A 24,219-nucleotide genomic window follows, 5' to 3' on the forward strand; every position below is an offset into this window, starting at 1 on the left:
CTAAACATATATGCACCGAATGAGGGGCCAGCAAAATATTTAATACAACTGTTGACAAATCTGAAAAATAATATCAACAACAACACAATAATTGTGGGGGACCTTAACACGGCTTTGTCAACACTGGACAGGTCAACCAGACTGAAACCCAACAAGAATATACTAGACCTGAGGAGAGAAATGGAAGAAAGAGGCCTAGTGGATATATATAGGACACTCCATCCCCAGAAACCTGGATACACATTCTTCTCCAATGTACATGGGACATTCTCCAGGATAGACTACATGCTGGCACATAAAACATACCTCCATAAGATCAAGAGGATAGAAATTTTGCAGACTACCTTCGCTGACCACAAGCTCTGAAATTATTTGTGAACTCCAAAGGGACTCAGAAGAAACACTTTTAACACCTGGAAGTTAAACAGCCTCATGCTCAATAACCAGTGGGTCCGAGATGAAATCAAGGAGGAAATAAAAAGGTTCCTGGAAACAAATGACAATAAAGACACAAACTCTCAGAACCTATGGGACACAGCAAAAGTAGTACTGAGAGGAAAATTTATAGCTTTGCAAGCACACATCAGGAAGGAAGAAGGAGCTTACCTGAGTAGCTTAATGACACAGCTAATAGAACTAGAAAATGCTCAACAAAAGGACCCAAGAATAGGAAGACAGAAGGAAATAACAAAGCTGAGAGCAGAAATCAACGAAGTGGAAACTCAAAAAACAATCTGAAAGATCAACGAAAGCAGAAGTTGGTTCTTTGAAAAAATAAACAAGATTGATAGACCACTGGCAAACCTAACAAAGAAAGAGAGAGAGAGAAACTTGATAACTCGTATCAGGAATGAAAAAGGAGAGATCACTACTGATATGACAGAGATTCAAAGGGTAATCAGAAACTACTTTGAAAAACTCTACGCCACTAAAAATGAGAACCTGGAAGAAATGGATAAATTCTTGGACTCTTATAATCTTCCACGGTTGAAGGAAGAGGATGTAGCATATCTAAACACCCCCATCACCATTGATGAAATTAAAACAGTAATCAAATGTCTGCCGAAAAACAAAAGCCCAGGTCCAGATGGATTCACTAATGAATTCTATCAAACTTTCCAAGAGGAACTACTGCCAATCTTGGCAAGACTCTTTCATGAAATTGAACAAACAGAAACACTTCCAAATAGCTTTTATGAAGCCAACATCACCTTGATACCTAAACCAGACAGAGACGCTACCAAAAAAGAAAATTACAGACCAATATCACTGATGAATGCAGATGCAAAGATCCTCAACAAAATCCTGGCAAATAGGATTCAATGCCTCGTTAAGAAGATCATCCACTACGATCAAGTAGGTTTCATCCCAGGAATGCAAGGCTGGTTTAACATCCGTAAATCTATCAACATAATACACAACATCAATAACAAGAAAAATAAAAACCACATGATCATATCAATAGATGCAGAGAAAGCATTTGATAAGGTCCAACACCCATTCTTGATCAAAACTCTCAGCAAGATGGGAATGGAGGGAACCTTTCTCAATATAGTGAAGGCCATCTACCACAAGCCAGTGGCAAATATTATCCTCAATGGAGAAAAACTGAAAGCCTTCCCTCTAAATTCTGGCACAAGACAAGGCTGTCCTCTCTCACCACTCCTATTCAACATAGCACTGGAAGTACTTGCTATAGCGATTAGGCAAGAAAAGGATATCAAGGGAATCCAGATAGGAAAGGAAGAAGTCAAGCTCTCACTGTTTGCAGATGACATGATACTCTACTTAGAAAACCCTAAAGACTCTATCAAAAAGCTTCTAGAAACAATAGACTCATATAGCAAGGTGGCAGGCTACAAAATTAACACACAAAAATCAATGGCCTTTCTATACACCAATAGTAATAAGGATGAAATGGACATTAAGAAAACAACCCCATTCACAATAGTGCCACACAAACTCAAATATCTTGGAATCAACTTGACTAAATATGTGAAGGACCTATACAAAGAAAACTATAAAACTCTGCTCCAAGAAATAAGAGAGGACACATGGAAATGGAAACGCATACCCTGCTCATGGATTGGCAGGATTAACATCATCAAAATGTCAATACTCCCCAAGGCATTATACAGATTTAATGCCATCCCTCTAAAGATACCCATGACATTCTTCAAAGAAGTGGATCAGACACTTTTGAAATTCATTTGGAACAATAAACACCCTCGAATAGCTAAAGCAATCATTGGGAAAAAGAATATGGGAGGAATTACTTTTCCCAACTTTAAACTGTACTACAAAGCAACAGTTATCAAAACAGCATGGTATTGGAATAAAGATAGGTCCTCAGATCAGTGGAATAGGCTTGAATACTCAGAAAATGTTCCCCAGAGATACAACCATCTAATTTTTGATAAAGGAGCAGGAAATCCTAAATGGAGCAGGGAAAGCCTCTTCAACAAGTGGTGTTGGCACAATTGGATAGCCACTTGCAAAAAATTAAACTTAGACCCCAGCTAACATCATGTACAAAGGTAAAAATCCAAATGGATTAAAGACCTCGATATCAGCCCCAAAACCATAAGATATATAGAACAGCACATAGGCAAAACACTCCAGGACATTACAGGCATCTTCAAGGAGGAAACTGCACTCTCCAAGCAAGTGAAAGCAGAGATTAACAGATGGGAATATATTAAGCTGAGAAGCTTCTGCACCTCAAAGGAAATAGTGCCCAGGATACAAGAGCCACCCACTGAGTGGGAGAAACTATTCATCCAATACCCATCAGATAAGGGGCTAATCTCCAAAATATACAAGGCACTGACTGAACTTTACAAGAAAAAAACATCTAACCCCATCAAAAAAATGAGGAGAAGAAATGAACAGACACTTTGACAAAGAAGAAATACGCATGGCCAAAAGACACATGAAAAAATGTTCCACATCACTAATCATCAGGGAGATGCAAATCAAAACAACGATGAGATACCACCTCACACCCCAGAGAATGGCACACATCACAAAGAATGAGCATAAACAGTGTTGGTGGGGATGTGGAGAGAAAGGAACTCTTATCCACTGCTGGTGGGAATGCTGTCTAGTTCAACCTTTATGGAAAGCGATATGGAGATTCCTCCAAAAACTGGAAATCGAGCTCCCATACGATCCAGCTATACCACTCCTAGGAATATACCCTAGGAACACAAAATACAATACAAAAACCCCTTCCTTACACCTATATTCATTGCAGCTCTATTTACCATAGCAAGACTCTGGAAACAACCAAGATGCCCTTCAACAGACGAATGGCTAAAGAAACTGTGGTACATATACACAATGGAATATTATGCAGCTGTCAGGAGAGATGAAGTCATGAAATTTTCCTATACATGGATGTACATGGAATCTATTATGCTGAGTGAAATAAGTCAGAGAGAGAGAGAAAAACGCAGAATGGTCTCACTCATCTATGGGTTTTAAGAAAAATGAAAGACACCCTTGTATAATAATTTTCAGACACAAAAGAGAAAAGAGCTGGAAGTTCCAGCTCACCTCAGGAAGCTCACCACAAAGAGTGATGAGTTTAGTTAGAGAAATAACTACATTTTGAACTGTCCTAATATTGAGAATGTACGAGGGAAATGTAGAGCCTGTTTAGGGTACAGGCGGGGGTTGGGGGGGAGGAGGGAGTTTTGGGACTTGGGTGATGGGAATGTTGCACTGGTGATGGGTGGTGTTCCTTTTATGACTGAAACCCAAACACAATCATGTATGTAATCAAGGTGTTTAAATAAAAAAATTATGCATTAATAAAAAAAAACAATAAAAAAAAGAAAAAAAAAGAAGATGTGCAATATTTTTGACCTAATTCTTTAGACACATTTTTTTCTGGTTTCCTTTATTCAGCTCACTCTACTCTGAATGAATAAAACTCCCTGAAAAATTTCTTCCTGAAGTCTTTAGCATTGCTGTTCTCCCTTACTTCAACCACCCTCTCTTCAAACTTTGCTGAACTCTAGATTCTCCAAGGTTTCCAATATCTCAACAATTTATTAATATCTAACACATATTTTGCATATTTTCTAAAAGCTCATGTTCACTGCCCCCTCTAAATGATATATTCCTTGTTTAGTCCAATTTTTTGTTTTTGTAGCGTTTGAAAAAGAGCACCCACTCAAATAAGTATTCATGAATAATTTAGTATATTCATGAATAACTGAAACTAACAAGCCTCAAAACTTCTCACACAAAGCAATACACTAACTGTATTTCTCGATGATAGCTAATTCCTTCGGTTGTATTATATAATGTCTCCACAAGGGAACATAGGCTGAAGTCATGATCGTTTACTTTTCTTTTTTATAATGACTTTGAAAGAAGTCAATGAAGAGAAGTATACAATTATATTTTCAGTCACCTTCAAGTTTATCATCTGCTTTGAAAAGCTTTTATGAAATAATAACTATGCTTTTAAAAGTCCAATACAGTTTTTATATACAATATCCAGGCTTCCCCTTTCTCTCAACTAAAGCCTTCATTTATATCAGTCTTAATCTTTCACTTAATGAGCCAACTGCATCAGGAGCTTGCAGTGGAAGCTCCCAATTGATTTTGGCCTGTATAGTAGCTAAGTCCCTCGTTAGCTTCTGAGACACTTCCCCCCCCCCAGATACCCACCCCCAGAGAAGAGAGATCAATAGGGCAGACGTCCCCTCATCCTCCGACTTGAACTTCTGCCATTTTCCCCAGAGAACAAGCATGTCTGGGACTCATTTCCTTTTCATTCTAACAAAGCTAAGGTCTTTGGCCTTCAGGGAACTACTCAATATTAATTTGTTTAGTTAAGCTTCTGCCTAACTGATGAAGTGGAAAAGAATAATTGAATTGGTAGCAAATTCTAATGCATATTCATATTGTTATACTTTTGAAGATGGTCACAAACATCCAACACAGAGTCCTGTTATATGAAATGAGCATTCATGGCCCCTTACTCTTTTTTTTTAAGTCTGCAGTGGATTTATAACTCCTTTTTAATATTCTTATCAGGTGTTATTAGGTTGTTCAAGGTCATAAAGTTTACAGCTATTCCATGAATGTGAATATAATGTGGGATATTCACTACTTACCCAAGTGAAAACATGACAAGTTGGTTGTAAAAAAAATATGGGAATATTATCTCCAAGTTTAGGTTATTAGAAAACTACTATATTCAAAATTAAAGCAGGGATCAAAGTTAAATTTTGCTTAGTATAAAGGATAGAACTATACAGGGCAAAACATATTTGATTCAAAAATTACTTAGAAGATAGAGGGGAAATCAGCTTATTTATCTAGTAAGTAAATGTATTTGGAGGAATGGAATATGCTATTTCTAGATTTCACAGATGCAATGGAGTTGTGGAGATTACAGGACTTTGCAGTTTTTAAAATTACCATGGGAAAATCCTATTCAAGTTGGTTTTCACATTAAAAGTGATTATAAATCGTCAACATATTTCAAAATGAATTCTCCAAGGCAAACCTTCATGTGCGTTAAACATTAGCACCATCACTAAGGGAAAAGCTCTCGATTGGATACAGAAGTGTATTTTTGTTTTGACTTTTTCTGTTTACTTTCAATTTATATTTCATAATTTAGGTAAAATGCTTATAATGCTTCTTATATTGATAAAACACACATTTACTGCATCTTACTACCAACAAATTTCCCAGCATCGGCCACCATTGTCCTTCTGTCCCCTTTGAATAATGGCATTTTTCCAGAACACCATGACATTAGTGATAAACCAACATCAAAAAGTTCTACTGCTGAGGTGGTTAAATAAAATCCAAATAAAAAAGAGCCTTTCATTCTCAAAAAGTTTATTCCATTTGTGAGGTCAACCTACTTTGAAAGTGTATGGAATTATATTCAACCTATGGACTCCTGTTTTCCCTTGTATGTTTGTACTCATAGTCTCATTAGCAAAAAAAAGAGTATACCTTAATCTATCATGACCATCTACAGAAGCATCTTGCAAAAACCTCATATGCAATCCAGCTGAAGCATAATAACAATGATAGCAATAATAAAGATCAATAATATTTAGAATAATTATCTGCTCCATTGTAGAAAAAGAACAAAATTCCAAAACAAAAGAAGAGAGAGAAGATCAGGCTTTGTGTCCTCATGGCTATGGCATGATCTTGCTTTTCTTTTACCAATCCTTGCCCAAATGATGGCCAAGGTTTGGAAAAATTTCACTAGGGGCTCTTTTGAACCTGACAAAAAAAATGACACAGAGAAAACTGGGCTAGCATAATGGTTCATTTGACCAACTAATCTTTACTTAAGTCAGAGCATTTCTCCTTGTCGCTTTGTCCTGCTGAGGAATAACTATTGTATACCACAGAGGTCCAATTTTTCCAAGACCCTGTAGTCTAAGCTCAGTTACCATCTGCCAGGCAGCTGAGCCCAGGGTGCCCGCCTTTGTAATGCAGATAAGACATTAGGGTGCAGGAACTAAAGGCGACTTTGGGATGCAAGCAGGGCAAGACCCTCTGATGTCATCCTTCGCATTGTGTCTGGGGCATCTCTGTCCAGCACCCACCTGACTGCTCATGGATTCCTTCTATTGGTACTAATTATTAACATGGCTCTTGTCCTGGGCTTTCTGTGCCTGCTGCAACATTCCCACCAGGACACACAGGGATTTTGTTGTGTGCTGGCAATACAGAGTGTTTGTGGACACGAGTGCACCCTATAAACCATCTTCCCAAAACAGCAGAGGAGACCAGAGTGCTGTCTAGCACTTACTCCTATATTCAGAGAGTGCTTAAAACATTTTTGTTTTTCACTAAATGTTCATGTGAGTGCCTGGTACCAGTCATTCTCCGCCCCCCTCAGTTATGAGGCTGAACAAGATGATTCAATCATGGTGGTTCTGTTGGAGATATAGAAAAAAGAAATGGACAAGAAGGAAAGAAAAAAAAAACTAGGAGGGTTCATTCTAGGTGTTATAGGTATCAATTTAGGAGTGGGAAGGAAAAAAAGAGGAAAAAGATAACAAGACAAAAAAAATACCATCAAAAAACAACAAACCAATACAGAAAATATAAAAAACAAACAAACAAAAGAAACCAAAACTGCAAACTACGGAAAGGACCAAAAAAAAAAAAAAAGGAACGTCAACCGATGATTTACCTAATTCATAGCAAGCTCTAAAAATGGGAACCATTTACACTAATATTCTGGGGGGTAGAAGAGGGAGATATGGGATGCATACTGGGAACAGGGGTGGAGGGAGGACATCACTGGTGGTGGGAATGCCATTGATTTATTGTCACTATGAGCCTATGAATATTACTGTGAAATATTTGTAATTCACTTCGGCCACAATAAAAATTAATTTAATAAAACTTGATTTTGCTCTTTCAGAAAGGTCACTCACTTCAGGGTAGCAGAAGGCTCCACCCCCTTTTCTTTACCTAGTCTCAGATCAGGGATGATGTTCAGGAGGCCCCATGATTGACCCTGAGTCTGCATATGGGATCCAATGAATCTGGACATTAAATGTGGGTAGGGCACATGCACCTTAATCCCAGCACTATTTCCCAGCCCTACAATTGATCTCACTTGACTCCTTACATTCTCAATCTTTTGTGAAGTGTTGCTTGTCTTGCTTTGTCACATAGAAATGTAAAAATCACCAAAATGGAAGTTTTGTTACCTTGATGCATTTTTGATCTCTTCTTTAATTTGTTTGTTTTGGGTAGGCATATCTGGGGATGCTCAGGGATTACTCCTAGCTCTGTATTCAGAAGCTATTCTTTGGTAGTACTTGGAAGACTATCTCTGATTCCTGGATTGAACCAATCCAGATCAGAATCATCCTGGGTCAGTTACATGCAAGGAAAACCTACTACACATTGTATTATTATATCTCTGGCCTTTTCTAGCTGAATTTTACAGGATCATAGTCACTATTCTCAGGCAGTGGCTAAAAAGTTATTTTGGTTTGTTTTGGTTTGATTTTGGGCCACACCTGGCATTTATGGGGTTTATGGCATTTATTCTGACTCTGTACTCAGAAATTGTTCCTGGCATGCTTGGGGACCATCTGGGATGCTGGGGATCAAACTTGGGTCTGTCCTGGTGTGTCTGCATGCAAAGCAAATGCCCTACCACTGTGCTATCGCTCCAGCCCCCAAAAAAGTATCTTTAATTCAGAATAATTTATTACTATGTTTAAATACAAGACAATACTACAAGGTTTTGTAGTATATTCAATCTGCCTTGTCAGTATACTCATTTACACTATTTATTTTTATTAATAGAAAGATGTCCTAAATTTTCATTATATTTAGTTCACTGTTTAACAGATTAAATAAGATCATTCAAGACATTTTCTACTAATAATTCTTGTTTCAAAAGCATTTTAAAACAAACTTAAGCTTTAGAAAAATCAATAGGTGCCAGTCGGTTTTCAAAATACATTGCATTAAAAGAGAATTAATTGATGTAATTTTGAAATCCCAAACAAGGGCATTTTTTTTTATACATGCAGGGTCTCCTCAGTAATCCATCTATCACATTATATTCATGGAATTTTATTTATCCAAAAGTGTGAGTAAGCAGTTTGGTTATAGTACTGTATATATTTCATGAAACATAAAACTGTCTTGTTCAATAGAATTAAGCAGCCTGAACTTTAGAATAATAAGCAAAGTGATTTCCAGTTGCCTGAAATAGAAAAAAGGTAGGAAGAAAGTATTTGCCCATCCTGCTGTTTTTCAAGTGTATGAGATTCATCTGCAAACTAAATGATGTCAGGCATCATTTCAGGGAGCCAGTGGATTCAGAAAGTCATGCCCTGTCCTTGTTCATCATATTATATTTCCACAGAAGTGAAGATCTTCGCTGTTTACAATCAAAAGGAGAGATCAACTATGCCATGATTTACTCAGAGAGAAATTTAAAACGGGACTCTTTGAAGATAGGGCCAATCCAGAACATTTCCATTTGAAACAAAAATGACTAATAATTGATTGGCCTGAATCCAAAGTCACAGTGGGGTTCAAAAAGCTGGTAAGTGGCCTCATAAAAATAGAAGCTGTATCAACCAATTGAATTTAATTATATATGAAGGTGATGATGGAGCTAAACTGCCTATAATTGGAGTCCAATTACTCAGCTGGCCTTCCATAAAATTAATTCATCTCAAAGTTTGCCATTGTCCTAGGCTTCAGGCCTGCTGCTGGTTTAATTAGTTAACACTGAGGAATCTTGAAACAGTAAATTATTTTGTCTTTATTGCCAATTATTGGTTAACAAAAATTGTATATAAAATATTAACATCTGCTTCCAGCACAAACAGACTGAAGACACTTTTTGTTTTCTTTCTACTGAAGACTCTGCAGCAGAGGCAAATCATTATGACTCTGAGATTTATATCTGATGAATTTGAACTTATAGGATTCTGAATGTGCTGCCATTGCAATCTGCCATTTCATAGGCAATGCTTTCCTAGATTGATCACTTAAAACCCTTAAGAAGCACTTGTACAAAGATTAAAGTAGCTTCATTGGAAGGGTCTTGCAGTATTAGACAGTATTCTTCAATGGTTTAAGTTACTTCAATCAATATTTAATGGGGCTTAGGCATAGAGCTAAAATGATGTTTGATGACTACTAATATTTTACAATCCATTATATTCTTCGCAGTGATTTGAATTGGATATGAATTTAATCAGTGAACAGTTGAAAGTGTTGAGAAAAGGATCTAGTGATTTAAATATATATGCCTAATTATTATTTTAAAGTTGTCACCTATTGATATCATGTATATCTTGGGGGAGGAGGGGATTTTGGGTCACACTCTAGTGATGCTCAGGAATTGCTCTTGGTGGTGTTCTATGGGGACTACATGGGGATACTCTGGATCTAACCTGGGTTAGTTGTATGAGATAGAAGTTCCCTGTACACTATTCCATTTTAGCCTCTAGATAGTTCAACTTCTAGCTAATAGAATTCTTATCATATTATATTCTATGGCACATTCCACCACTAATTTCCATTTTTTCAATTTTCTATTAATTGTGCTTTCTTATTAACCCATTCCTGTATTGGAATTTAACTTAGAATTGATTCCAATTCGTAAATTTATATTCAATTCTGTTGTCCAATAATTAATCTGAAATACAACTGAAAATAACTTTTATGAGTCTATCAGTTTTGCAAAGTTAAATTTTTGATAAGAAGAGAATTGATATGGTCAGACCAAAAATAATAGGATGTGTATAATAGTTGTAGTGGACTAAACAATCTAGTCCTTTCCAAATCTATAACTCATCATATAAGAAAAGTTAGAAAAATAAATTGCATAAATTAAAAACTGTGTTTCTTAATATTTTCAAAGAACATAGACATCTTAGGAATATTGACATGATAGGGAAGACCATAATTATTTAAAAATATTATCAAAATTAAGAAAAGTTTTTAAGTGGTGAAGCAGAATTCTGTGAAGCAATTTTCGAGTAGATGTCTCTTCAGATTTATACCACTTATAATAAATAATTTTTGATAGAGTATAATGTTAAGAATGGTCATTACATTTTTTCCATAATTCTTCCAAAAATAACACTACACGAACTAATTATCTTTTAAAACTCTTGTATTCTATCCAAATGTCAAGACAGAGCTAAAAACCTTTTCAAAGAAATGGAAGTCGATGTTTCAAAATGAAATGCTCATAAGTATGATACCAAATGATTCTGCAAATATCATTCCTTTTGCAAGATTTCACCAGTCTTAAAAAGAAAAAGCTTTATTTAAATATGAGCAATTATCTATACAGTAAGCTAGATTTTTACCCCTTTGATAGAATGTTGGCAATTTCTCTCTGTAGTTAAATTGTTTTATTTTCTTCTATATCATTTCAACTTACATCTGTATATTTTGAGAGAATCCAGATTGCCAACTACTATTTACATAGCTAACTATATATTTGGCCACATCTATAATTATTTGCATCTATTTTGGAGCAAAAGGATCAGAAAATGTCATTTTCAAACAATTTCACAAATATGCCTCCCCACTCCAAGGATAGCAAAAAGTCTCTCCTTTTCATTTCAAAGTCGAGAGTTGCCAGAATGTTCTGCTTTAATATGCCCGTCGATAAGGCAAATCTGGAAGGAGTCTCACGTTTGCTCCATGTGTAATGTTTTAGTAGGGAAGTCTTGCATAACATGCGGTTGCTTAATGTTGCTAAGGGAGAGGAAGCAAAATTGCCTGCTCCCCCATGGAGACCCCTGGCAGGAGATGGGCTCTGAAATGCCACAGAACTGCAGGGAACAAAGGGAAATGCTCACGTGGGCTCTTTGTTCAGGGTCCTGCCTCAAAGGCAAGCAAACAAGGCTCTATAGGAAAATGTGGCTTTTCCCACTTAACCCAAATAACACGTTGAAGAAGAAAGAGCTTGAGATGAGAAAAATGCGATGACCAGACCGTTGTGCTTCTCAGTGTCTTCACTCAGGGCAATTGCATTCTCTCATTCCCAGTGAGTGAAGCTAAAGAAACACCTAGTGCCCATGCGTCTCGCTTCATTACAGCTGATCACAATGCAAGTGATTCCGAATGTGGGTTCCTCTGATCATCAAATCATCGACTGCTGAGTCGTTTTGTAGAGGCAAAACTAGTTACCGTCTGACCCCACATCTACTTCCTCTACTCACACTTTAGTTACCATCTTTCTCCTTTTAGGCAACCAGGCGGCACTTGGAGAGGCAAAAACTCTCACGAGGGACACGGAGACTAGGCATTGCACAGACCACATACTTGTGTTTAAGACCTGAGAGGGATGTAGGCGCACACTTGGGCACGAGAGAAGATGCAGCACATAAATGTGGGCGTGTGAGCAGAATGTGAGAAGAGCAGAAACATGCATATAAGTGGAGATGGGTGTAGAGCATGCATACATGGATACAGGGACATGTGAGCAAATGAATGCACACATGAACATGTGGACAAGTAAAATAAGAAGTTGGGACCAGAGCAATAGTACAGTGAAGAGGATATTTACTTGCACAAGGGCCGAACTGGGTTCAATCCCTGGCATCCCATATGGTCCTCTGAGCCACCCTGCCTGGCTGGGTACATTTTCTGGGTACAATTTTTGGGTACAGAGCTAAGAGGTAATTCTCTAGCACGGGTATGGAGAAATATCAATAAAAGAGGGAGGAAGGAAGGAAAAAGAAAAGAAGGAAAGGAGGAGGAAGAAAGGAAAGGAGAAAGAAAGGAAGGGAGGAAGGAAGGAAGGGAGGGAGGGAGGAAGGAGGGAAGAAGGAAGGGAGGGAGGAAGGAAGGAAGGAAAGGGAGGGAGAAGAGAGGGAGAAGGAAGGGGAGGGAGGAAGGAAAAAAGGGAGGGAGGAAGGAAGGAAGGAAGGAAGGAAGGAAGGGAGGGAGGGAGGGAGGAAGGAAAGAAGGAAGGAAGGGATGGAGGAAGGAAGGAAGGGATGGAGGAAGGAAGGGAGGGAGTGAAGAAGGAAGGTAGGGAGGGAGGAAGGAAGGAAGGAAGGAAGGAAGGAAGGGAGGGAAGAAGGAAGGAAGGGAGGGAGTGAGGAAGGGAGGTATGGAGGGAAGAAGCGAGGGAGGAAGGAAGGGAGGAAGGGAGGGACAGAGGGAGGAAAGATAGGAGGGAGGGACGGACGGAGGAAGGGAGGGAGGGAGGAAGGGATAGAGAGAGGAAGGGAGGGAGGGAGAGAAAAAGGAAGGGCAGGAGAGAGGAAGGAAGGAGGGAGAAGGAGGAATGTAGGAAAGGAAGGAAGGCTGGCAGAAAGTAGGAAAGAAGTAAGGCAGGGAGGGGAAGTAGGGAAGGAAGAATAGGCAGGAGGAGGGGAGGAAAGAAGGAAGGACGAAGGAAGAAGGAAGGAAGGAAGGAAGGAAGGAAGGAAGGAAGGAAGGAAGGAAGGAAGAAAAATGTTATTTCGGAAAAGGTAAATACCTCACACAACTGATACTCTTCCTGCCAATGTCCCTGAATCTCATAGGGACTTACAGTTCTTAGAAAGATGGTGAGTAAACCTTTTGAGGGAGAAATTAATAGAGGGGCATTTCTCCCAGGCAAAGGCAACTGTTGTGTAGAATGAATCGTCTTCCCCATCACTGTGGAATTTTCAGTACATCTCCTCTTGCCAATATACCTCTGGCCCGAGATTAGGCAAAATAACCAGCATCAGAAGTATAAGATGCAGTTGAGAAAAAAAAAAATCCCTGCTAAATTGTACTTGAGATCCAGAAACCACTACAGGATTCTGAGTGCTTGGATTTCCCTTTTGCCACAGAAAGAAGGCCAGCCTTTTCATTCTTTTTTTCCTGCGTATTGAATGATATTGCAGAAAAAAAGGGAGAATGTCAGTTCTGTTTTGACAGGCCTTTGCTCGCGAGCAGTGGGGCTCTTTTTCACATTTAGTAAAGTGCCACGAGACTATGTCTGGTGAAGCCTCCCAATCTGCACAAAATTGATTCGAGAAAGGCAGAAGCTGGGAGAAACCTGCAGAGAGCTCCAAGATGAGCTGCTCCTAGAAACACGTTTTTAAGATGGAATCAGGCTCTTGGAGGAACCCTATGTGCAAATGGGATTTTGCTTTTTGCCGGTACTTGCACAGATTCAGTAGAGCATTCCTATCTTCATCCAAATTTTAAATGTATATGGTGTTTTCATATTTTATGAAAAAATATAAGTTTAGTCTGTAAAAGATACACTATTTTTTGGAAAATATTATCTTTATTCAAACACCATGATGATAAACATGATTGTAGTTGGATTTCAGTCATTAAAAAAAAAATAGCACACCCCGGGGTCAGAGTGGTGACGCAGCGGTAGGGCGTTTTCCTTGCACACACTGACCTAGGATGGACCGTGGTTCAATTCCCCAGCATCCCATATGGTCCTTCCAAAGCAGGAGTGATCCTAAAACCAAAACCCACAAAAACCCACCCCTTCACCAGTGCAACCTTCCCACCACCAATGCCCCATTTCCTCCTACTCCACCCTCTGACTCTATTCGAGGCAGGCATTCTACCTCTCTCCATAATTAACATTGTCATGAAAGTTGTTAGTGTAGTTATTTCTCTAAATGAACTCATGACTCTTTGTGGTGAGATGATAGCTTATTATGTGAAAATAAATATATTCAATTAAAATTTTCATTATTTTAATCATTGGATACTTAGCAGTGTTTAGGGTTCTTGACAGGATGGAATAAAGCTTAGGACCTTTCACATTATCACATGAGCAATATCTCCATCAAACATATGTTGAATCTCATTGACAGCCTGAGTTAGAGTGGTTGCTGCATGATATGCTGCTATTTCTTTCTCCAAATGCACTTCTCTTTGGTAAGTCTACTGAAGACTGGTAGAGTTGAGCTGGGGAGAAAAGTCTTATATTTAGGGGATGCAAATAAATTGTTTGATGTTTCTAGAAATTAGCTAGGGAATGTTGACCAATATTCAAACTGTTAGCTATATCTGGTGCTTTCTTTTAGAGCAGTGGTCCTCAAACTACAGCCCACGGGCCACATATTGTATTTGTATCTGTTTTGTTTCTTCATTGCAAAATAAGATCTATGCAGTGTGCATAAGAATTCGTTCATAAATTTTGTTTTTACTATAGTCAGACCCTCCAATGGTCTGAGGGACAGTGAACTGGTCCCCTGTTTAAAAAGTTTGAGGACCGGGGCTGGAGAGATAGCATGGAGGTAAGGCATTTGCCTTTCTTGTAGGAGGTCATCGGTTTGAATCCCAGCGTCCCATATGGTCACCCGTGCCTGCCAGGAGCAATTTCTGAGCCTGGAGCCAGGAATAACCCCTGAGCACTGCCGGGTGTGACCCAAAAACCACAAAAAAAAAAAAAAAAAAAGTTTGAGGACCCCTGTTAGAGGGACAGACAAAGCATCCCATGCTTTTATGTTTCCAGAACTCTTCAAAAAGACACAGTCATGAATTACATTAAATGTTCAAACCATAAGAAAATGGTCCAAAATATTGGTAGTACCTTTAGTTGTAGACTTTTAAATAGTTTTAAAAAAGAATGTTTGTATGAAAATATTTCCAATGAATAAATAAAAAATAATGAAGAATATTTTATTTAAACTTAAAAGTCAAAAACGCTGAAGAAAAAATAAACTTCCTGTAATTAGACATAAAGATGATTAAGAAGTATATGAAAATGCTCTGTTACTTATAAAATAATTGAAGATCAAAGCAATGATGAGCTACCTCCTCACACCCATAAGCTTGAGACTGGTATACATCAAAAAAGAACAAAACATGGAGCCAGAGTGGTAGCTCAGTGGTGGACGTTTGCCTTGCAGACAAATGACTCAGGATGAACCTGGGTTTGATCCCTGGCATCCCATATGGTCCCTTGAGCCTGGCAGAAGTGATTTCTGAGCACAGAACAGAGTGTAACTCATAAGCACTGCCGTGTGTGACCCAAATACAAAAAAAAAAAAAAAAACAAAAAAAACCTAAATATGTTTTCTAAGATTATTTTTGCTGTCCTGTCTCCGACTCAAATCTATAAAAAATGTAGATGTGTCTGGGCCGGAGCGGTGGCACTAGAGGTAAGGCATCTGCCTTGCAAGTGCTAGCCTAGGATTGACTGTGGTTCAATCCCCCGGCATCCCATATGGTCCCCCAAGCCAGGAGCAATTTCTGAGTAGATAGTAAAGAGTATAGCCTGAGCATTATTGGGTGTGACCCCTCCAAAACCAAAAAACCCAAAAAACAAAAAAGAACAACAAAAAATGTAGTTGTGTCTTGTTCTAATGTAAACATCCCCATTAAATCATATTATATTCTAATAACATAGGGTTGAATTCAGAGTAAAATCTGTCCTCAATAGTCTTTGGAATATAAGTCTCATATTACTGTGAGTCATTCTTGCTTGTAAACTTTTCTAGAACACTGGAGTCCTCCTAATGACACACATAGTAGGCCCATTTGCATTTATATGTAAATCCAGAAAATTTCTAAAATCTTCTGATATAAGTGGACACAGACAACAGAAAGTTGGTGAAAACGTTTGTGTTCTCAGCAATTTCTCTCTGCACCATTATGAGGCAGTGTGTGGGCATATAATGTGTTAGATACCACACACAAACACACACACACACACACACACACACAGAGTCATGAGACAGACAGAGTCTGGTAGAATAGTGAGGACTTGCCCTTTTTCTACCCGTGACTCTCTGAAAACCATGGTGCTAGTCTTTCAGGGAGTAAATTGAGACTAGAATTGAATCTCTGAGGACAAAATGATGATGTTCATAATTTCCCTCACATTATGTATGATTGCATAACATTTGTGCTTTTTAAAATTACATATAATGGAAAACCATTTAGTTATATAGTCCTCCATAGGGTGCTCAGAGCAAAATGCAGACAAGGCCTGATAATGATAAATGCAGAGTTAATGAAATAGCAGGGAGCTGTTTCTTGTCCTGTCACTCACACAAAGGCTTCATGTTTAGAGCTACATGAAGCCACTGATTTTCACTTTTCAAGCATCCTTGTAAGACTTGAGTTGTGTAATAATTGGACGCGTGATATTTCATTGGTAAATATATAAACAGTGACCATAAAACTAATTTTTTATGAGCACTCACCATCATTGCTCACAGAACCTAACTGACATTCTCAAATATTTGAGAGGAAATTATACTTAAAATTCATTTGTGACCAAAATTTTAAAGGGACTTATTATTGATTTTTAAAGCAAGCTAAATATCCTGGATTCCTCACCATGGAATTATTTACCATAATATGTGTATTTCTCTGATTATTAATACAATGGTTTATCTCTGTATTTTTAATTAAATATTTAGTTTAAACACTTCAGTCATTTACTTGTAACATGTGTTCTTTTTTAGTATTTTTGTTTGTTTGTTTGTTTTGTTTTGAAGGGGGTCACACCTGATGGTATTGAGGGCTTATATCCTGATTTGTGCTCAGGAGTCACTCCTGCTAGTGTTCGGGTATGCTATTCAGGTTCAAACCTGGGTGCGGTCCATGTAAAGTAAGTACTTTAAGCCCTGTACTGTCTTTCTGGACTACCAATTTATTCTCATAGATAAAGAACTAAATTCCAGATTTATCTTGAGCTGTGTTTTGGTCTACTCCAAATACCTTACTTCCTGTAACTATAATGTCCTTTATGCTACCAAATTTTTTCTAATGGATCTTTTGGCTTACCCCTTATCCCCATGCCATTCAGCATTTACTTTGAAAGGGTTTATTTTATTATTTTAATTAAATCATAGACTCATTCCCTTCCTAGTCATGTTATAAAAATAAAATGGATTATTATGAGAAAAAACACATTATCTTGCTTTATTCACAAAAGTAGTCAACTTCATTGCATTTGTGCAAAAATCCACCATACCATATCTTGAATGTTTCTACTTAGTGAAATCCTCAATACTTGTAGAATAATTTTTATGATGTAAAGTCAAAACAATAAACTAGTTTAACTTATTTGTTTAAGAATGTTCAAAGATTCTGCGCTATGGAATGTACTTTTGTAAACTGTATGAGTTCTAAAATCACAATTTATTAATGCTCACAAAGGACTTCTCTGCTCTTTATCCACTTCCCAGGGTCATTCCTCTGCATTCAGAATACAGAAAAGAATGAAGGGACATCATTGAGCTCGATTTGAAAAATCCTTGGCTGTTCTTTTAGTGCACTAGACTGTTAATGTTGTATTTTTTTTATCTTAACCATAACACTGGGCAGAAAATAAATACCTAAAAAATGCAGTTATATTTAGCACTTAGAACCCATCATCTTCCCCCCAGGTCAGATCCATGCACCATGGCACCCATCTAGGATTCACCTCAGCTGGGGAGGCCCAGAGGCCCTAGAGGCCATGAATGGCCCCAATTAGTCATTAGGTAAACTTTGGAATGAGGTGGTATCTCATTGATATGATTTGCATTTACCTTATGGTTAATTATATAGATTAATGATATAGTGCATTTCATCATATGGTTTTTTTATTCCAAATATAGTATCAGGTCAAAATGCCCTTACTGTCATTTTCTTTCCTAATTGCTAGGGAATTGCTGGGTACCTGTGCAATTCTCACTCTCTTGACCTGATATTCTAAAACCTACATCCTAGATGCTCTAAATTTTTGGGGCCAGCAACAGGGCCCCCTAATGACAAAGAAATTGTAAGGGATTTGCTTGACTCACCTAGCAAGCACCACCAGTATGAATCCTGAGCATAGAACTAGGAGGAAAACCTGATCATCTCTGAGTGAATTTCTACCTCAAATTAAAGAAGTTTTGTGTAATTAATGTGTATTATGCAGTAATTATTGATTATTATAGAACTTAACTAGTATGTTAGATAGTTTACCCTATTTAAAAATTTTAAGTTAAAAATAGTCAATTTTAATAAATTAATTTGATCATGAATAAACATACACATATAAGTGCATAATTAGTACTTTATTAATGCATTCAATTTAACAGCTATAAAAATTTACAAATGTAGAACAAATCTCTATAGTCTATGTTAATGTATTTATAAATCTGTATTTTAATAAAAGTATAAATTTTACCAGAATGTATTTGAATAGTCACATGTCCCTAGATATAACCATTTTATTGGTCATCTGTAAGTAAAAGATGAAAAGTAAATCACCCTTTAAGCTGGGAGTGTTAGGCAACCTTCTCTGGGTCACAAAATGTTCTGGGCATTATCATGAACTTTTCAACCCTTGTATCCAGTTTAAATCATACTTGGTATACTCTGGGTACTCCTAAGATATCTGCTGTCCCCATATATGATCCGTATCAGAAAGAGAATCTCCAAAGGAATCCAATTGCTTAGCAACCTAAGAAACATTTGTACAAAGTGATTTATTAAGCAACGCTTTCCTAAAACTTGAAATGCAATAGTAGTTGTCATGCAAAGTGGTGGCTTTAAAATGGAAGTAAACATAGTTTTTGTTTCTCCATGGTTCTCCTTTAATAATCAGATTAATAATGACTCTGGAAAATACTCAGTTTAAAGAAGACACATTGTTAGGAAACGATCCAAATATACCATGAAGTATGAAGTGAAAACTTTATTAGTTATATTTGTACAAAACATTTGACATGTTTTATATCGGGTCTTCAAATGGAATACTTTATGATTAACATGATCAACACTTGGCAAATATTGCTGAGTGGAAAACAACTTTCCAAATGTAACTCCTGCCATAACAGTGATGATGTGTTTATGAAATACGTGTAATATGTGTTTACCACTTACATAAACCTGCAAAATATTAGGTTTCTAATGGTCGTTGAAAAAATTAACTGTTGAAACCATCTGAGGTTGAACAGGAGAAAGTGCAAATTTTCTGTAAGTTTATCAAGTGGTTTGATGACAAGATTCAGGAGTGGTTCCAATCCATTAAAGTAAGTTGCCATAACTCAGAGCATAGAATAAAAAGTACAGACTCATATTTAAACAATATTACTACTACTAGGGAGTCTGACAGCTAGTACAGCTGAGTTACCATGTCTGACAATAGTACTGAAGTTGGAGAGAACAAAGTAAAGACATGAGGGACATAAAAATCATGGGAAATGATGGTTAGAATCATCTGCAGAGGGGCTCTGTAAGTGGGTGTATTTGTAGATTTAAGCTACCTCATGTAAATAGTAATTTAGAAAATTTGATTCCTAGAACCTCATATAAATTACTTATTGCTATTAAGTAAAAACCAAGTTTCCTTAGCATTGTATGATTTTGGCGGAAAACATCAGGTAGTCTCTTTTTTGTGTGCATTATAATGCTTTGCCATATAGCAAATACACAACATATAGTGACATACAAATATATATTTAAAAGCATTATTTGTTATTCAATTTTACTGTCTAATATATGAGATTAATTTCTAGGGATTTGTGGGGGTTTGGTTTGTTTTTTTTTGGGGGTGGCCACACACGGTGATGCTCAAGGGTTACTCCTGGATATGCTCTAAGGAAACACTCCTGGCTTGGAGGACCATATGTGATGCCGGGGGAATTGAACCATAGTCTGTCCTAGGTCAGCAGAGTGCAAGGCAAATGTCCGATCTCTGTTCCACTGCTCCGGCCCCAGTTGCTAGTTTTAAATAATAAATTGTAATATTAAAAATTATATAGGTTTTTTACCCCAAAGAGAGAAAATTGATTTTTAAAACATTTTTTGGCCAAATCTGGCATTATTCAGGCATTACTTCCAGCTCTGTGTCAGGGCTCACTTCTCAAGGTCTTTGGAGATCCATATGGAATACTGGGAATATAATCCAATCAGTCTCATTCAAGGCAAATTCCCTACCCACTGTGATATCTCTGTGGCCTTGGAAGAAAACTGATTATTTGTAAGAGAAATAATTCATGTCGCTCATGCTCTGTAATAGTGTTTCATAAAATATGTCTTGAAACTAAAGACCCCTATGAAAATCATTCTATATATCATAGAAAATATAACCTTCTATCTAAATGCAATTGAGCCTTCAACAACTGTAAGTTCATTTAGCAGCATGTGGTATGTACACTGCATTGATGATCTGCAGATATTTCACTATATATACTAACTTTTTGACTGTTTACATTGATTTATTTGGCGATCAGAAAAAATAGTTGCGTATCAGATAATTATTTGACACTTATTTAATACATTAAAGTTCCAATTTAGTAAATGTAAAAACACATACATTCAAATATTAAATGATTTAACTTAACTTATAAAGTAATTTTAAATTAAATATAGTGTATAAACAAATGTAAAACAATTTGACTTAAGTCTCTTAGATGAAGAAAACTGTAGAAGGCAAGTTACAGTTCAGGATACAGAGTGAGACCTAGTGGGCGGACATGAGCCCAAGGTTTGCTACCTGACAACTGGAAAAATAGAAAGTAAAAACTCAGGTACTGTACTCACAAATTTGAAGTCAATTTTTGCAATAATTGAGAACATTTTCATATTTAGTAGAATAACAGATATGCTTACTGGGAACTTACAAGAAGTGTTAGTGTGGGAATGACATATCATCTTTTCACTATTTCACAAAAATCTTTGGTCAACACTGAGCTAGTTAGGATGACTTTATTACAGTGCCCCTTATATAGTTGGCAAATATATATATATATATTTTGTTTTCTAATAATTGCTCAGAATCCTATACTTTTGTCTTGTTCAAGTATTTGGGCTACACTTGGATTTGCTCAGGGTTTACTCCTGACTCTGCCCTCAGAAATCAATCCTGGTAGGACTTGAGATTTCATTCCAGGTGCTATGATGAAACTAGGTCTACTATATGCAAGGTAAATTCCTTACCTGTTGATGCTTATTCTGGACTCTTTATTGAAACCCCAATTTGATATAAGACGGTACCCCTCTTATTGAATATGACTGAAGGAAATGCATTTATAGAAATATGTTTGGATATGTTGAATATTCAACATCTACTAAGATGCATTTATCTAGTAAATTCAATTCAAACACAGGTCAATGTATTCCAATATTGGTGCTGACTGCATTTATGTAAAAAATTTTTTCTAGGAACATAAAAATAATTGACTCCAAATGCCCTTTTAAATCAGAACAATTTAAGAAGGTATATTTATAAAATATTTATACTAATATAGTTACAGAAATATTGTGATTTTAGTTAATTATATTTAATGAATTAAATACTATTAAAGATGTATGACAATTACATGCATAAAATTTTGTGCATTAAAAAGATGAATAAATTTATTAAAATTAACTTAATACTTGGGTTTGCTACATTTCACATTTTCTTATTATCTTATCTGCAATTTTTGTATTTACTCTTAAAATTAAATAGATGTAGGATGATAAGGAAAAACATATGTCCTACAAGGACATTTCTAAATTTAGAAAAAAATAATATGGGAATTAAACAAGTTTATTTTGCAATAAACCTACATTTTTCTCAGTGAATATCTGCATGAAATTGAAGAGTACAACTATTAAACTTTTATTTGATATACTTGACTATGTTTTAAAAATCTAGCCATATGTTAGAGCATCTGTTGAAATAAAAAAAACACTGATTTTTCTTATAATTAATTTGTCATTCAGGATACCATTTCCCTAAAAAATATCTTCTGGAGTATGAAGTAAATGCATGCATACACATATGCACACAAAGAAAGAATTGAAGAATTTGTTGAAAAGTCATGACACCTAAATTTTCCCTTGCAGTTAGAATGTAGTAATCTCAAGAAACTGATGTTTCTACCCTGTTTTCTAAAGAAAATTTAGGCAAGATAAATAATTCTCCTACATTTTTTAATTGATTGTTTAACCCCCTAGAGGAGGTACAAACACTAAGCATTTTGGCAGGAACAAGTTTAGAATGCAATGGAACTATCTTGGATAGAAGAGATGATGTTTTGTACTGTTGGTGAACACGTCTTGTGCGGTAGAAAAGATAAAAGAGAACCAGAATAAACTGGAAGAAAGTTGAAAAGCCTAAATATGGCTATTTTGGGAGATGAGAATCACAGAAGCATGAGTTAAAGATCAAACACAACCACAATCTAGTCTTTATACAGATTTTCTATGGTTTATATGGTTTTCCATGGAAAGCTTTGGGCCACTTTTCCAAAATGGAAGGTGCCCAGGATTTGTCAGTGAGATATTCCTGGAGACATTTATCCAAGTGTGTTCACTAGTAGTAGGAAAAGGGGAATGAGGTTAGAACCATTGCAGACCTTATGGTTGACAATGGCCCATTAAAGACTGGATGAAAACCAGTAATCCTAGAAGGTCATGGAAGAACTAGAAAACCAAGAAAGAATGATGCTCAGAAGTGACAGCTGCAAGATTCATTTGAAAGCAAGTGTCTTCTGTGATCTCTTCAGAGGAGCTGATGAAACACTGTAAAGTGTTGCTTGGCTTTCATTTTATCAGTAATTCTGCACAAATTCCCTTAAACACCTCTGGAAGTGATCCCTGAGTAAGCCCTCAGCACATCCCAAAGTGACTTAATCTGCCCCTCATCTAAACAAATACTCAAACAGATTGTATATGTCAATCTCAGGTGCTGCTTGGGCTTATTTTTCTTGCAGAGTTGAAGAGAACACCTTTTAAAATAGCTGACATTAATAAGAAAGTAAATCTGAAAATGCAGGGATTAGCTGAGAGAGTAGCTCCTGTAAGGACTGAATTGAGCAGGGCTCTAACCCCATGCTACCAATTTAGGGAGTGGCAGTGAGGGTAACTTGGGTACATGTAGGATGATTCATGTTGTAGTCACTATGTTCTCTTACACTCATTTTAATAAAAGCAAAAGCTGGACAGAAGTAAAAGAAAAAGCCAATATAAGTAGAGGCAGATGTAACTCACTCCTAATAAATGATAACATGTTTACAGAACCAATCATAAATATAAAAAATAAGATAGGCTCTTTTAAAAGAGAGGAGTTTTAGCAGAGATGTGACATCTGTGAAAATAAGTCAATTTGAATAAATAAGCCTACCGCTCTTTACAAATGGAATGCCTTCATACATAAGAATCCATAAAATAACATACAGAAATAGTCCAGAACTATCAAAGAGTTGATCAATTCAAAGTACATTCAGGACATCTAAGAAAATTTCTATATCCAATAAAAATAGTTAAAAAATGAAAAATTAATAACTTCATAAATAATATCAAAAATATTTTTCAGGGAAAATAAATGATTTATCACATAAAATATTATATGAAATTTTTCATAATATTAACTGTATGCCTATGCTCAGTTTATTTTCATTATAAATTTTAAATTCTATATTTTAGTTATAATTTTTAAACACTTAAAATAATTTTTACCCAGGAGTGGTAAGATATTAAGAATCATTGGAAACTGTATTTTATTAAATATCAACTATATCCATGTATAAATGTAAAATTTCAGAGAAAGTTTATTTTTAGGGGCCATATCTAGTGGTATAAAGATGGAGTCAGGGTTTTGAGGATAGTAGGGAGGACCTAGTCCTATTTCTGTTGTGCAAACTTGCTTGGCTCAGTGTCCCTGGCCAAGGACTACTCTATGTGGGACTTGTTCAGTGGTCTATGGTTCCACCTACCAGTGCCAGCAGTGAGAACCTTGAATCTGGTGGTCTTTTTTCTATAGCTGAAGATATCTCTCTGAACCCAAAAGATTTC

The sequence above is a fragment of the Suncus etruscus genome, chromosome 8, assembly GCF_024139225.1.
Source record: "Suncus etruscus isolate mSunEtr1 chromosome 8, mSunEtr1.pri.cur, whole genome shotgun sequence".
Classification (NCBI taxonomy): Eukaryota; Metazoa; Chordata; class Mammalia; order Eulipotyphla; family Soricidae; genus Suncus; species Suncus etruscus.